Consider the following 16,610-nt stretch of genomic DNA (forward strand, 5'->3'; position numbering starts at 1 on the left):
CTGCACCTGATTTGGTAATGGACACTCAGTTGGCGTTAGGCAGAGGTTGGAAGAATCCAATGGAAATATGTGAAGGAAAAATGAACACCAGTCCCTATGTTTCCTTACTCTATGGAGGGGTAGGAGTTGTAATTTCTATGTTAAGTATGGGAACACAAACAAGAAATAACAAAAATAAACAACAACAAAAACAAAATGACAAATACCAGCCCCAAAGCATAATAGTACCAAGCTAATGCATAACATTTAATTGATGTTCAATGAAATGAATTCAATTAAATGTGTTAAATCAGATCAGAGCTTCTTCACAGTGGGTCTAAACGCTAGGGAAAACTGTAAGGAATTTACTTCATCCATGAGCTGATTTGATCTAGAATCCTGGATTTCTAATGGCCCAGAGTATCTTCAAGGGGAAGGGGTGCTTCTTGAAGAATCTCTATGGTGGGCTCCTTTAAAAACACAGACTGAACCCAGGCTGGATCAGACCTACTTGGGATGATTCGAAAAGCACCATAGGCTCAGCCTGTCCCCAGATGTCTCATAAATTAAAGGACCTGGTAGGCACCTTAGAGATTAGCTACTCCAGTGGATTTGCAAAGTAATTTTGTTTGTTTTTATGACGGTTGTTTTTAAAGCAGAATTTATGTTTTCCGTTTAAGCATTATGCAGGATACTGATTAAGATGGAACAGCTCTGGTTGAAGTCAGGTTGGGAAGTGTGGATACCCAATGTGGTAACTCAGCTGATAAAGCCACAGAGGCCCTTCTAGGAGACCCTACTGTTCCTTTATGAAACTATCTGAACACTGTATGAGAAGCATTTTTCTACTCCAGCACCCTTTTGATACAAATGCATAGACTGAATGCCTAATTTCTTTTTTTTTAATATTTATTTATTCATGAAAGACACAGAGAGAGAGAGAGAGAGAGAGAGAGAGAGAGAGAGAGAGAGGCAGAGACACAGGCAGAGGGAGAAGCAGGCTCCATGCAGGGAGCCCGACATGGGACTCGATCCCGGACTCTGGGATCACGCCCTGAGCCAAAGGCAGACGCTCAACCGCTGAGCCATGCAGGCATCCCTGAAAGCCTAATTTCAAATCCACAGTTAGACAACAGCAGGATTATCCCTGGAATTCAATCTCTTGGCTAATTAGCAAAGTGGTTTCTTTTGTCGTTTGTTTGTTTTCTGTGTCACCTACCTGTGCTAGTGGATTATGTCTTGGCGACCAGCAGGCCACCGTTAATAGGTATGTAAGGGCCATTGGAGGACCAGTACACGAGACCTCCTCTTAACACAGAGCTGAGAGGGGTTTGAAGTCCGATGAGCCAAGGGGGATTGGATGGAGTAGGCAGAAACCCCTGACGATCCTAAATGCCAAACACATGTGGGGTGGAGGTGGTTCACTTACACTTGGCCATGCTGGCGCTTCGTGGTCGAAGTCTCGGCACTGGCTTCAGCTCATTTGAGTATCACACATTTGTCCGGTCCTGGGTCACATGTGCGTACCCATTTCAGTGCTGCCTGAGTTGAGTGGAATTGCCACAGGGATTTGCTCAGGGTGCTGGAGATTCGGCTCCCCCTGCCTCCACCCTACTCTACAGCAGAGTAGAGGTCGTATTGTCGTCTTTTTAGTGTTTAAAAATTGGGCTGGGGAGAGGAGGGCTGGGGGAAGTCCACATTGCAGACTGTCCTTTCCTCCTTTCACTAACAGAGGCACCAGGAGGTAGGAAACAATACGACATGGGGACTCAGAGGATCTGGATTCCAGATTCTCACCAGTTAGCTGCGTGTCTTGGGGACATATTATTTAACCTCTCTGTCCCCCCGTGTCCTCATCTCTAAAATAATGCCCTCTGGCCCAGATTTGCTTCTAAAATATATTTGGCTTTACTGGGCCATCAAAAAATATATATAATTGTCTCTATATTAGTCACCCTGAGATAAATAATATTAAAACAAAACAAATGATTATAAATAGTCACATTATGAATAAAACACTCATATATGCCAAGAATTTTAAATTAGGCTCCATGACAAAAACATTTATTTCTGATATCAGTGAAAACTCGAGATAAGTCAGTAAAGATGGTATTAAGCCTTGTAAATATCATCCAACTGTGACTTGGAGCTGCGGAACTCTCCCCGTGGGTGAGAACATCTGGGCAGTCTGTTGGCTTCGTTGCAGGCATTCACTTACTCAGTATATACTCACTTTGTTCTTACCAAGTCTCATTATTCAATTAGTAGACATATATTAAGTCGATGCCATTGATTCATTCAATAAGTGTTATTCAATGCATCTTTAAGGAAGAACCTGCTACCTATGTAACACTGTTGACAAAAGTAATAATAATAATAATAATAATAATAATTAATAATAATAAAATGTAAGTCCTTTTTATTATTATGGCAAAGAGCTAATACTCTCATTCAGGCGTGATTTACCTTTATTAAAGATAAATAACTTTACATGACAGTGATGATAAGGCTCCAAGAGAAGGATAAAGGCTATAAGGGTGGGGAGTATGGGGGACTGGTTATGTGGCTAGCATGGACCAGAAGGGTTTTAGCAGGCCTCTGGCTGTCCCTTGACATGTGATAATATTAGCACAGGTGGAGAGGATGAGAGAGGTCACTTAGGTTAGGGAACAGTATGTACAAAAGCAATGAGTTGCATTAGATTAAGAGGTGTATGAATTTAGTAAAGGTCTGTGTCTGTCTGGAGAAAAGGGTTCCCATAAGAGACTAGTGGAAGCAGCGAGTGTGGAGCCTTCCATTTGGGAGAGGTATGGAAACTCAGGTAAAGGATTTTGGCCATTATCTCACAGGCAGAGAGATTTTTCTTTTTTCTTTTTTTTTTTTCTTTTTCTCTTTCTTTTCCTTTTCCGTTTTCTTTTTAAAGGCTTTTGATTAATGGAAATGTTTTTATTAGTGAAATCACAGCAGAGTCCTCAGGACCAATGCAGAAAGAAAAAGGGAGGCCACAGAAAATCACCGGGGAAGCAGGTGAGACAAGTTCCAGCAGCAGAAAACCTAACTGAGGTAGCAGAACGTGGAGGGCCCGTGGCAAAAGCAGACACCCAAACAGAGCCTCCATTTCAGGGCTCAGCTTCTCTTGCTCTGGATTCCGTGGGCTAGAAGGCAGTGTGGGGTGCAAAAGGAAATGTCTGGAGGTGGATACGGGAGGAAGAGAAGAATTAAAGGAAGAAATGGGGAGAAGATAGATGGAGACAGGGAATCAGACAAGAGTGAGGGATGAGAGGAACAAACAGCACCTGGTCAATGAGGTGGAAGACAAAGGAAATTAATCCGAATTATTATGTGGCAGGTTGGAGTTCAACTCACAGATTTAGGTGTGCAAGTGAATGCAACCATTTTTATGGGAATTCTCCTGTTTCTATGTCAAGGCCGTGTTTTGCAGGATGCAAGTCATGTCAACTCAGACACTGCAACTTCCTCCCATCGAATCCCTGAGGTCGTCTCTCATTCCCAGGGCCCTCAATGGTACCAAGGTGATGGAGATGGCTGGCGGCAGCGTGGGGCATCTGCCCTCGGTTGCCATCTGTCCGCTGGGCATGTGTCAGGACTGCCACAGGCAGCAAACCATACAGATCACCCTGAGGCAAGCTGCATTCAGGGCCTCCCAGGGCCGCTTCTGTCTCTTCTCCTCCACTACAGAATCATGGCACTTGTGCCCTGCTGGGGGCGGGGAAGGAACATTGGCCTGGAAGGAACACCCAGTGCCATCTTCCTACCAGAGTTGCTATATCCCTGGCTGGGTCTTCCTTGCTTTTGGAAAACAAAGGTATCTGAGGTTCTGTCCCCCAGCCTTCTCCCCACCCTCAGAGACCCAACCCCACAGTAGGACCGATCTGTTTCTAGATCTTCCTTCCTTCTATTCCAACTCCCCCCCTACCCCCACAAATGCAGGCAATTGTCTCTATTCTTTTTTTTTTTAAAGATTTTGTTTATTTATTCATGAGAGACACAGAGAGAGAGGCAGAGACACAGGCAGAGGCAGGCTCCTTGCAGGGAGTCCGACGTGGGACTCGATCCCAGGTCTCCAGGATCACACCCTGGGCTGAAGGCAGCACTAAACCGCTGAGCCACCGGGGCTGCCCAATTGTCTCTATTCTTGAGGGCACCCCGTCTGTGATGCAGCTGAAACATTAATAGGCAGGAAAAATGACATAGAGGGTTATGTGACTAAAGGTCACTCATCTTATCAGTAAAAAAAGAAATAAATAATAAGTAAAAATTTGCTAGCTTGACTACCTTTCTCTTATCCTTCTTTTCTCCTTTCTTTCCTTTTCTCTCTGTTCTTCTCTTTCTTTCTTTGTTACTTTCTTTCTCTTCTTTCCTCCTGGTCTCCCAGAGGACTTATTACGTGCCAGGCAGTATATAGGGACTGGGGATAGCATAGCTAACAAATGAAACATATGCTTTCATGAACTGCCATTCCAGTAGGGGCGATGGACATTGAAGACGTGCACACACAGACTCACAGTTTAAATTGTGGTCAGCGTTCTGCTCACTCTGGCAGCACATATACTAAAATTGGAATGCTACAGAGATAAGCAAGGATGACAGGTAAATTCTTTTTTTTTTTTTTTAACTTTGTCAAAGACAGGTAAATTCATGAAGCATTCCATATTTTTTTAGAGAACAAACTGAGGGTTACCAGAAGGGAGGTGTGCAGGGGGATGGGTTGAAAAGGTGATGGGGATTAAGTAGTACACCTGTGATGAGCACCGGGTGATGTATGGAAGTGTTGCATCACTATATTGTACACCTGAAGCTAATATAACACTGCATGTTAACTCACTGGAATATAACTAAAAACTTAAATTGTGGTCAGCACTATGGGTTCTATGAGAAAGCACTAGGGAGGACTTAATTTAGGCAATCAAAGAAGATCTTTCAGAGGAAGACGCGTTTGAGTTGAGAACTCAAAGATGGTGATGAGAGCAGTGTAGGCAGAGAGGATGGCATAGGCAAAGACTCGATATGTTCACGGAGCTCAAAAATACTTGTGACAGAAGTGCTTCAAAAAGGAAAAATGGAATAAGATGTGGTTGGAGAAAGAGACAGGATCAAAGTCTACATGGCTATATCGGGCAAGTTAAGAAATTTGGGTTTTATTTTAAGCTTAATAGGAAATAAACTTAAGCAGTGGAATGGCATAATCTGATTAACACTTAAAAACATTATTTTGGCCGGTCTGTGGAAAATGGATTGAAGTGAGGAAGGATGGAAAAGAAAAGAGTAGGGGGAGTTGGGGGCTCTTCAGGTAGTCCTGGGGGGAGATGACGTGGCTTTGGAGCAGAGTCCTCCAAGTGAAGATGGAAAGGAATGGAAGAAATCAGGTATGTTTTGGGGTTAGAGTTGTCAGGTTATTGGATTTGAAGTGTTAGGAGAAGAGATGTCCCCAATTTCAGACATGGAAGACTGGTTGTATGTGATCCTATTTACTGATGAGAAAGACTACAAAAAGAACAGGTTTGGACAGAAAGATTTTTTTAAAAAGATTTTATTTATTTGTTTATTTATTTCCTTACTTATTTTCAGAAAGAGAGAGACCGAGGGGCTGAGGGAGAGAGAGAATCCTAAACAGACCCCACTGAGCACGGGGTCCAATGTGGGGCTTGATCCCACAGTCCTGAGATCATGACCTGAGCCAAAATCAAAATCAAGAGTCAGATATCCAACCCAGGCACCCCCAGACAGGAAGATTTTGGGTTCCCTGCAAGAAGATCTTTCGTCTTGTGGTATTATGACCATAGCAGAGACAATGGTGTAGACTAACATGGTGTTTCCAATTTCTGAGCGTGAGAAAGAAATTATTTACTAGCATCCCTCGTCATTAATTGCAATCTTTTAACCAAGTTCGAGGAAATGAATTTTGAGAAAATATGTCCTTTTCTGTCCAATTCATGTGACCATCCCAACTCTTTCTGTGGTAATTTTGGAGGCAATCTCTTCTAGACGCCACAGCTGCCAGATGGTGGAGCCTTTTCAGCCTGGGTCCCTGAAGGCCTGGCTCAGAGCTCTCTGCTCACCCTCAATGTGTCCTTCTTAGGAGTAGGGATATGCTGAGATTGCGAGAATTATCGATGGCTAACTCTTTAGGAATTCTGAATTGTTTATTAGGTAGGATCACTACTAAACATTAAATAAGGAAAACTTAGAGAAATTATGGTACAAACGCAGGTACTGTATATTCCACACTTACCCCTTCCCAATTATCTTACCACATTCATCTGCATTCTTGAGGTGTTTAGGTCAATTTTACTCCTGTGCTAAAATACTACAGGATGGTGCGATCGTGTGCTTCTCTTTCCCACTCTGTGTTCAGTGGCATCATGGGGGGAGCCTGAACTCAGCCATGGTGGGAGTATTTGTGCCTTGACAATGAGCACGTGCTACAGAGCAGGGCTTGGTAAATTGTTGGGCTGAAAACTTATGAAAACGGTGGGGAAAATGTCAATAATACAGATGAAAGGTATGCTGGGTTTGTAGCTGTTATGTTGTGAACAGCATAAAAAGTTAAGAAAACGTTTAGAACTATTATCTAATCAGCAAGAAGCTGCTGACGTCACCGGTGAAGTTCTAGCAGTCATCTTTGCAGGTTTACTTTTATCCAACTTGTCAATGTAAACAGGTTATTCAATCAGAGATTGAATAAACAGGTGTGGGTTTTTCGATGGCAAGAGTGAGCGGTGCATTTCTACACCATTTTAGGTCATCATTATAGCCACGGATTTATTTGCTTTTTTTTTTTTTTTTTTTTTAGTATGGGATAAAACACATGACGGTCTCAGCAAAACCCTGTGCTGAGCTACCAGCTAAGCTACATGAATTCAAAGTAAGGAAGGAAAACCTCTCTCTCTCTCTCTCTCTCTCTCTCAGATCCTGCATCTAACTCCTCACCACCTGTTGTTCATTCTGCATCCTGTAACTCTCTCAACTTTGCCTTCCACTCTCTCTGCTGACATTGCTCTAGTCCAGCTCTTTGTCATAGTTTTCTGAGCTCAAAATAGTTCCAGCTTGTCCCTCTGGGTCTTTTGCCACATTACTGCTAGAAGTGTTAACTTTAGACTGATGAAGCCGGATCAAGTACTCCAGAAGATGTGGTATAGAGATGCAGTGGGATATTATTCAGCCACAGGTAAGAGGAGAATTCTGTTTGCAACAACCTGGATGGGCCGGAAGAGCATTATGTTGAGGGAAAGAAGTCAAAGACAACCACCATATGATACCGCTTACATGTGGAATATGAAAGAGCCAAACTTGGAAAACCAGAATAGAGTGGTAGTTAACCCAGGGTTGGGGAAAATGGGGAGATACTGGTCATAGGTTGTAAACTTCTAATTACAAGGTTAAATTTGGGGATCTAATGTGCAGCACGGTGATTTTAGTTAGTAATACTATATCATATCCTTGAATGCTATAAAGAGAGTAGATCTTAAATGTTCTCACCACAAAAAGAAAATGGTAATTATGGGGCATGATAGAGGGGGAAACTAATACTATGGTGGTAATTAGTTTGCAGTTTGTAAATATATCAAATCAGCATGTTGTAAAACTTCAACTTATACAAAGTTATAGTTCAATTACATCTCAATAGAGCAAGCAAAAATAAATTAAAAAATAAATACTGGCCTTCATGGTCCAAAAGACAGTATCTGGACTTTTCGATGTGTATACGAGGCCCTTCACCGGGTGTCCCTAGCCTACTTTCAAATCTTAACTTCCATTTCTCTCTCTCATGCCCCTCACACAGCCACATCACCACTTGCTGGTTGCTGAATATGCCACACGGTTTTAAATGTCCGTGACTTGCCCTACTTTTCCACCTGTGATCTCATTGTTTTATTTTTTATTTTTATTTTTTGATCTCATTTGTTTTAAAGCCTGGTCGAAGGTTATGCTCTCATTTAAGCTTTCCTCAGTCTCCCCAAATGGTGGTCCTGCCAATGCGCCCCTAGTGCTCGTCTGTCTGTACCTCTGTGAAGCAGCACATTGTCTCCTAATCACTCCGGTAGGTGTCTGACCTGTCCACAAGCCTTGAGGGCAGGCACTTTAGACAGCCCAGGGCTCGGCACAAAATGGACACTCAAAAGTTTTTGGAGATTTTTCTTTCCAAATGATGTGCATGGACTTAGGACCCTTCACTGACGTTATTTATCCACAGCCTTGAAATGAAGTACAATTTACTGAAAAGCCCAGGACCGCTGATCAACTTGCTAAGTAGTGCTTTGCCTAAAATGAGTTGCACAAGTGGCAACTTTTCTAAGTTTTGCATCCCAAGTCAGCCACAATACACCACTGATATATCTGAATGCATTTACAGAACACATTTGAAGGTTTTCTCTTCATGCCAGGAGGTTCCCACCATAGGTGGGTTTGATGAACATTCTCATATGCATGTGTCCAGTTATATGCTAAACAACTGCTACATGAATTTATTTGCAGTTTAGACAACTTACTTTATTTATTTATTTTTTATTTTTTTAAAATTTATTTATGATAGTCACAGAGCGCGAGAGAGAGAGAGGCAGAGACACAGGCAGAGGGAGAAGCAGGCTCCATGCACCGGGAGCCCGACGTGGGATTCAATCCCGGGTCTCCAGGATCGCGCCCTGGGCCAAAGGCAGGCGCCAAACCGCTGTGCCACCCAGGGATCCCTAGACAACTTACTTTAATGTCATATTTTTTGCTGTTTCACTTTTTAAAAAAGTAGTAGGTCCAGAACAATTCTTGGGTGTCAGAGCTCAGTGCTCCACAGTCCATAAAAAGTAAGTGATGTCGTAAGAGTGTTATTATATCCAGGCTCTGCTCACTGATGTATGCTCCTCCACACTCATGTATAAGGTCTAAGCTTCCAAGCGTGTGGTATTAGGTGGTTAAACTACAACAGTGTTAATTTGTGGAAAAGTGTGATTCATATAGCCATGCAATAATCACTAACCCAAGACTAGAATTAAGGGGAAGTAGACAAAATGAGTTTTGTTCCCATGTATTGGCTGGATGACTTACATATCTCTTACTATCAGGGGCTGAATTGTATCCTGCCAAAATTCATTATTGAAGTCCTAACCACCAGTATGTAATTGTATTTGGAGATACGGCCATTAAATAGGCAAAGTTAAAATGAGATCACTGGGTTGGACCCTAATCTAATATGACTTGTGTCCTTAAAAGAAGTTAGGACACAGGCATACTCATAGAGGGAAGATGACACTGGGAGAAGTTGGCCATCTGTAAGCTAAGGAGAAAGGCCTGGAACAGACCCTTTCATCATGGCTCAGAAGGGGCCAACTCCTCCAACAATATGATATTGGACTTCTAGTCTCCAGAATTATGAGAAAATAATTTTTTTTCAGCCTCCCAGTCTGCGGTACTTTGTTATGGTATCCCTGGCCAATTAATATACTTACCTTCTAGGGTTTGGGATACCTCACACATTAATGGGAAGTAATAACTTATACTTATGTATCAGTAGGTCATTGCCACCACAATGATGTACACAAAATCGTACTCTAACTCAGTAGCATACAAGTTATTTTGATCCACGCTTCAGTGGGTCAGCTAGGCGGCTCAACTTTAGGTTATGGGGTGACTGAGAAAGTTTCTTTATTCTGGAGCTTAAACTGAAGGGATGAGGACTGTGGGGAATGTTCTTCTCATGGCAATGAAAGAAATGCAAGATAAGTCCAAGCATACAAGCATATTTAAAATCTACTCTCAGGGGATCCCTAGGTGGCTCAGTGGTTTGGCACCTGCCTTTGGCCCCAGGATCTAGTCCCTCATTGGGCTCCCTGCATGGAGCCTGCTTCTCCCTTTACCTGTGTCTCTGCCTCTCTCTCTGGTGTCTCTCATGAATAAATAAATAAAAATTTTAAAAAATATTAAAAAAATAAAATAAAATCTGCTCTCAAATATCTCCTGTGATACCCCATTGACTAAATCAAGTCATATGACCGAGCTCAGTTTCAGTAGATGGGGAGGGAAATATACTCTGAGCATCATGAAGCTAAGGCAATTATGTAAATATATAAATATGTAAGAGAATGAAGGGTTGGAGGCAATAATTAAATTTAAATCATTAGTTATGTAGAGGCAAGAGGCTGGACATGATAACTTTTATGGTCATTCCTCTATAGGGTATATGGTTTCATGACACTTACTTAGAGTCTAATTTAATTGAGAGCTTACTATGCACTAGATCCTCATCTAAAATCTTTACAAGGGTTAGTTTATCCAGTTAAACCACACAAATATATAATTTATTATGAACAATACCCTGCATGACCTGATCAAATGTGAGATAATGATTTGTGGTATAACACATCAGATGGTGATTTCCCATTTGCAGACATTTCAAATTCAGTCCCCAGATTCAGAATAAGGTGGGTAGGCATTCTACAGTACACAAAGCATCCACAAACTGGTCAATTCATTGGCAAATGTCATCATGCTTGTTTTGTGACCTTTCTCTTAACTCAAACTATAGGATCCAAACAAACACACAGTTGGGGTCTTGCCTCGAAATGGGCATTTGACTCACCTATCAAGGTGTATCAGAAATAAGTTTCAGAAGATATTGCTGCAGTTAGTCTATATGTAAACTCTGTGCCTTGTGACTCCAAAGCAGTGGCATTCATGGTGGGAAAACATGGAAGATTGGAATGGCCCCTTTTAATACTGTCCCATAGCTACCAATATCTGTATTCTGCTTTCTCCTGGTTCAGGGAAGTGTCTAATTTTTGCATGGTAAATATAGGCCAACCCATGCTAAATAGTCTTTATAAAGGAACTGAGGTTCAGGGATGTCATTGCATGATTATTACAATTGGTTCCCATGACCCACAATTCAGAGCCTATTACTTTAGGGAAGATGTGAAATCATTGCTAAATCTTAGCTTTGAGGACATAGGAAAATGGGAATGATTGCTATTTTTCCCTCTTCTCTAGAAACCCCTTGAATCCCATTAAGGGACAAGTTCAGCTATTATAATAGAAAACTACGTGAAAGGGCCTTTTCTAGAATCACAGATGTCAGTGCTTTGAGGATGTATGGCATCGAGGTGACTATATATTTTGTGGCCTATAGATTAGATAACAAGTGGATAAATCAGGAATCTTGTATAAGAAATGTGTTTGCAACATCCAAGCCTGTTCTTAGATACTGATTAATAATGGTTTTTCTAACCAAATAATACCAAAGCCTGTTACTAATATTGATCACAGGGCACTTGTAAATTTCCAACCCCATGTATGCCTCTTGCCTATATTTGATCCCTCTGAAAAATAAGGTGGATTTTCCCCCCATGCAATAGAAATAAATAGGGCCCCAGTAACTGATGACATTTGCCATAGATCAAATAACAATTTGGAGCTGGAGAGGAATGACTGGAGCCTTCACCTTTGTAACAATCATTGAGATCTGAGGAGAGACAAGTGCTACCTCACAGTCCTTTGCACATGTTGACTCACTCCAGTTTGGGTGTAAAATTTAGAAAGGCAATGTGTAAAATGGTCCCTGGGCCTTGGTGATATTTCTCAAAGGCAGTGTGAAGTCCACGTGAGCAGTGCATACGGTTAGGATGAGAATAACCATCAGTGTTCCACAGTATGTGCTCGCTCCAACATCCAGATTCTTATTTGGTCTCCCAATTTGGGACAGTTTGACATCCTAACAAAAGGTAGTTTAGTCACCTTGGTAAATGACTTCACGTAGACTATTCTTACAGGATGTAGTTCTATCCAAGCAAAGAAAACAAACCTGAACAAAAACAATGCTGGAGGAGCAGGTGTTCTAGCCGTTGGAGAGAAGTCATTAGCGTGACATTACTCAATCACTTTGTTTCTCTTATAATAATATATTATTTATTAGAAGCATTGCTTTTTTTTTTCTGTCTGTGTCACTTTTTATAAATTTCACATCTAACATTTTTCCCCTTTGGGTGTGCCACAACAGAAGCAAGTCATGTTTGCAGAAGGTGAGCCAGAGAAATTTTAATCCTGTTTTGACTAAAGCTCTCTCCTAAGCTCCTTTAGAAACCAATATAACATTTAGCAAGACACTGCTGATACTTTTTTGTCTTTTCTGGGTTTCTCAAATCCAAAATGTTGCATTTCAGCGCTTAGAGAAAATTAAAAACAAAAAAACCCTATTTCTCGTGTCCCTTCCTTGAAAAGCATGAAAGGAAGAGTATCTGCATTAAATGATTCCATGAACACTTTAATAAGCAGACCAGACACAGATATTCATGGTTAGTGCATTTGCTTGCAGTGTGGAAAGAGCAGTGAGACAGCGGAATGCTTTCCCCTCATCATACTAGTTGAGAGTAAAAGGGATTCCATTTTCTAGGTATCTTATTTAGTAAAACTAAACAAAGCTTCCGGATTTAGAGCCTTTAAGTGAAGACAATAGAGTGTGTTAAGTAGCCAGCTAATATTCTGCTAAAAACCCGACAACCCTCAGGGAGGCCTCATAGAGTGTCTATTATTGGATTGTGAGTCTCATCCAACATGTTTTTGATTTGGATAACTCCAATTCTACCCCCATTCCCTCGCCATTTCAAGCAGCACTATCACAGTTCAGGCAATCAACAGAGACCTGGAGGAAGAGAACATTAGATCTGCTCTTGGGAACGCAGGGGAGACAGCATGTTAAAACTGGGGCATTCGCCTCAAAATTGGGGCATGTGGTGCTCTTACAGAGAAGACTCTCCTCAGAAACTTCCTGTCATTCCCTCGAGACTGTATCAAGTTAGCTTGGATGTGACACTATGAAAATGCTACAGATGCAGCAGGAGAAATCATTTCTTTTCCTAAGATGATTATCGCCAACAAAGAACTTGTGCCAAAAATAAGTAAACTTACCTGATGCATTTAATAGGCACTCATTGGTGGAAGGAGAGGGAAGGTGAAACTTGGAAAATTTGTACTTCCTGCGTGTTCATCTTCTGTAGTCTGGCTTGGGTGAGTAGGGGTCACATAGAAAGGAAAGTAGGCCAAAATGAGAGGCAGACAATAAAAAGGAAGTTTTTTTTTTTTTTATCAAGAAGTTTCCCCATATTATTGATAGTGTCATTGTTAGGATCTAGTGTTTCCACTAGGAACCTCAAATATGCAAATAAAAAAGTGGTCGTGAACATAGTCACTTCACAATTAGCCACGTTGATGGAAGACAAACATACGGCGGGGACTTGGGGAAGTGGAGAGAACACATGCACTTAGGTAGATAACTTTTCATTACCTTAGGCTCCTATTGGCATTAATGATGTTTCACAAGGGCTCGGACTGTAGGGAAGAGGCTGAACAAAAATGAACATGTAAAATCTAGCAGTGAGTGTGTAGGAGTGCCATCCAAGGCCAGTGTGATCCCTGACGCTTGCGCTACAGTTAGCAAATGTTTACTATCCCCTCATAATGTGCCAGGCAAAGCTCTAAGTCTCCTCTGTGATAAGTTATTTAAATCCCCACAACAATGGCAATTGTTATTTCCATTCTACAGAAAGTGGTACTTTTACCTGTGTACCCCTTGATTTGAAGAACATCTCCTTGAAGTATTGGGACATTCCGTTCTTGAATCTCCATCTCTCATTCTGAAACTTTTGGTGAGAATTGTGCGGATCTCATCCTATAAAAAAATGAATTGTCCTGTTTCACCGAAGATCCTACTTTATAACTATGTCTAAATATCATTTGTCTTCTAGAAAACCCATAAAGAGAAGAGCCCAAGGATGTGAAAGAAGGCTTGGAACATGATGATGGTGAAATAGCTCTCCTGGGGAAATGAAGGGACACTCTCACCCCGAATTCACCTGAATGTGTGGCGTCCAGTGAAAGGGACCAGAGAGGATGGTGTTTGTGAAATGTACACGTGACCTTTCCAGCACTGATGCCCCTGTAGATGTTTTCCCAGCCCCCTTTACACTATCCACACAGCATGATGTGCTTGGGCAGGCCTTTTGCCTCATTTTTAAGCCTCGAAGATGGAATTAAGAAGGTGGTACGAACAGAATGAATGGAAGCAAATGAAATGCAAAAAGAAGCATTTATTCAACCTCAGGAAGATAGACAAATAGGTCTTTCTTAAGTTGGTATAGAACTATTGGATCATTCCTTATAGAATTGTTCCTTCTTAATTTTAGTAAATATTTCAATTTGGGGGAAATACCTTCCCTCACTAATAAGATATAAAATGAGTACACTTCACATATTTGCAGCTCTTTCTCTAGAATTTCATGCTAATTTTGCCTCTCTCCCTCCTCTTGGTATTTCTTTCTGTGCAAGTCATTCCTGTATGTTTCTTCCAATGTGTTTTGCACCAAGAAAACACAGCAGAGCATCAAAGCTAAGCAGAACAGATCAAGGCAGAGCTTCACCTTTCTCCGTGAAGTGCTTCCAGACTTCTTCAGATGTAAAGCTCTTGAAGGCAGGAAACATGTCTATTGTATCTTTGTTGGTATCCGGCACATATTAGGTACACAGTAAATTATCTGACGGTATCAATTAATGAGCAAACAAGAATGGAAGAAGAAAGTAGATGTTTTTATAAGGCTCTCGAAGAAGAGTTATAGAACATTTTGGAAATGGGCCCACTTTGTTTCCAAAGGAAATTTTACTTTCAAATTAAAAAAAAAAAAAAAAAGTTTACCCAAATGAGATTTTGGGGGATTTCATGTGATTAACTCTTTACATTATCTTGTAGTAATTATACAGAAATCTCTATTTATGTAAACATGGTGAATGCATCATAACACTAGAATAAGTGTACAAATACTGCATGTCAAATTAGGTTATAATCACTTTCAAGGGACGTGATTTCCTAGTTAAACAGATTCGTTTACATCTTGCGAAATAAAAAATAAGTGAAAATAACTATATAAAATCAGGCTTACAGCTGGACAGATCTTCTTGGCAATGGTCCAGGCACTGAGCAGGGAAAGCCCTCCAGCTGAGGGCTGCTCAGGATGCCCAAGATGACTGCAGGCTCGGCCTGGAGAGGGGCCTTTGCCTGCTGTCCTGACTTCTCTCGGTCCCTGGCTGTCTGTGGGGAGATGGGCTTGTCTTCACATTTTGACTGAGACGCTCCGCCGTGAGGGGTTTGTGGAAGGTTGCAGGGGAGATTGGAACCTTGCTCGGTAGAGGAGAAAACAAAGCCAGTTCAATACTCCACCCTTAGGTAAAAAGCATAGTAGGATGAGTCAGGGATCCTCTAACTGGAAAGCAAATAGTTGAAGTAGATTGGAATCGCGGGAGCTCAGAGTCCGAGTTTGAGAACCACCGACCATTTGGTCCAACGCTCGTAACACAGATGAGGAAACCGGCTGCAAGGCCAGAAGTGGCCTGAGACGGAGACCCATAACTTTCCTTCCAGACCTGGTGCTTCTCTGTGGGAAAACCAGAGCTCACCCTGTTAAGGGACTTTTTAAAAAGCTGTTCATGTTGATGCATATTTAAAAAAAAAAAATACCTTCTGCGTCACCCTGGCTCAGCTGACACCGCCTGCGATGTCCCCTGGCTCGGTGACGGAGGGCCGTCCGGTGACCCCAGCCGGGCGCAGCGGAGCATGTGGCTCTGGACTCTGGGCCAACCGGACACAGTTGGCCTTTCACGAAGCTTCAGTAAACAGGGGGCTTTGGGTTATCTTTTCTCCGTGTCCCCATCATATTCATCTGCTACTTATTTTCATGAATTACAAGAAGTTACCAAAGCAGTGATTTTTTTTTTTTCTTTTAACCCATGAATTCTGACTTGGGGGTAACTCCACATTTCTGCTATTGAATACTTTCCTGTTGTTGGTGTTTAATTGATACTCCTGTTTGTTTAAAATATATTTGTTGAGCACTCGTTCTATGCCATGCTGCATGTACATTAGCTGCTTCTCGTGTTCCGTTGGTTGAATTGTCCTGAGCAGGGCTTGGCAAACGATGGCCTGTGAGCCAAATCTGGCCCACTGCCTGTTTTTGTAAATAAAATTTTATTGGAACACAGTCATACTCATTTGTTCGCATATTGTCCATGGCTGTTTCTGCACGACAGCAGCAGTGCTGAGTAGCTGGGCTAGAGACTACATGGCCCATAAAGACTAAAATATTTGCAATTTGGCCCTTGACAGAAAATTTTGCCAACCGTGGTCTTGAGTGTGAACGCTCGATGATCTAGCTGGCTCGATAAGAGAGCCAAATAAAATAGATGACACTAAATTAGCCACCCCGAGCACTACTCACTCACTCTCAAGTGTTTGTGGCCACGAGTCATAACCGTGGCACGGAACAATGAGGAGAGTAGAGGCAAAACAGTCGTCTGAGAAACACAAGCCTTCTCCAGATTCATTTAAATCATTTTCAAACCCTGTTCCTGGAACCATCCCTAATCTGTACTAATACTACAAACTTGTAGCTTTTGCATTACGAATTTATTGTTATTTCTTTTACCTCCTTTTTTTTTCAGGGAAAAGGTAATTAGGCTATAAACAGAGGCCTGACAACTAATTTCAGTCAAGGCAAAATTAATACAAAGCAAGCAGATAATTTTAGTCACGTGAAATTAAAATAGATATTTTTTAATGACATTCTGAAAAAAAAAATCCA

General features: G+C 41.6%; 1 long non-coding RNA gene across 1 annotated transcript in view; it reads left to right on the top strand.

Moving 5' to 3' along the window:
• LOC111097769 overlaps positions 1–16,012 on the top strand; it is a 30,198-nt gene extending 14,186 nt beyond the window's left edge. The window contains exons 3-4 of the long non-coding RNA XR_005365236.1: positions 13,526–13,628; positions 13,728–16,012. This is a non-coding gene — a long non-coding RNA (uncharacterized LOC111097769). The remainder of the gene's footprint in view (positions 1–13,525; positions 13,629–13,727) is intronic.
• The last annotated feature ends 598 nt before the right edge of the window (positions 16,013–16,610 follow it).

This window comes from Canis lupus, chromosome 10, assembly GCF_011100685.1.
Source record: "Canis lupus familiaris isolate Mischka breed German Shepherd chromosome 10, alternate assembly UU_Cfam_GSD_1.0, whole genome shotgun sequence".
Classification (NCBI taxonomy): Eukaryota; Metazoa; Chordata; class Mammalia; order Carnivora; family Canidae; genus Canis; species Canis lupus.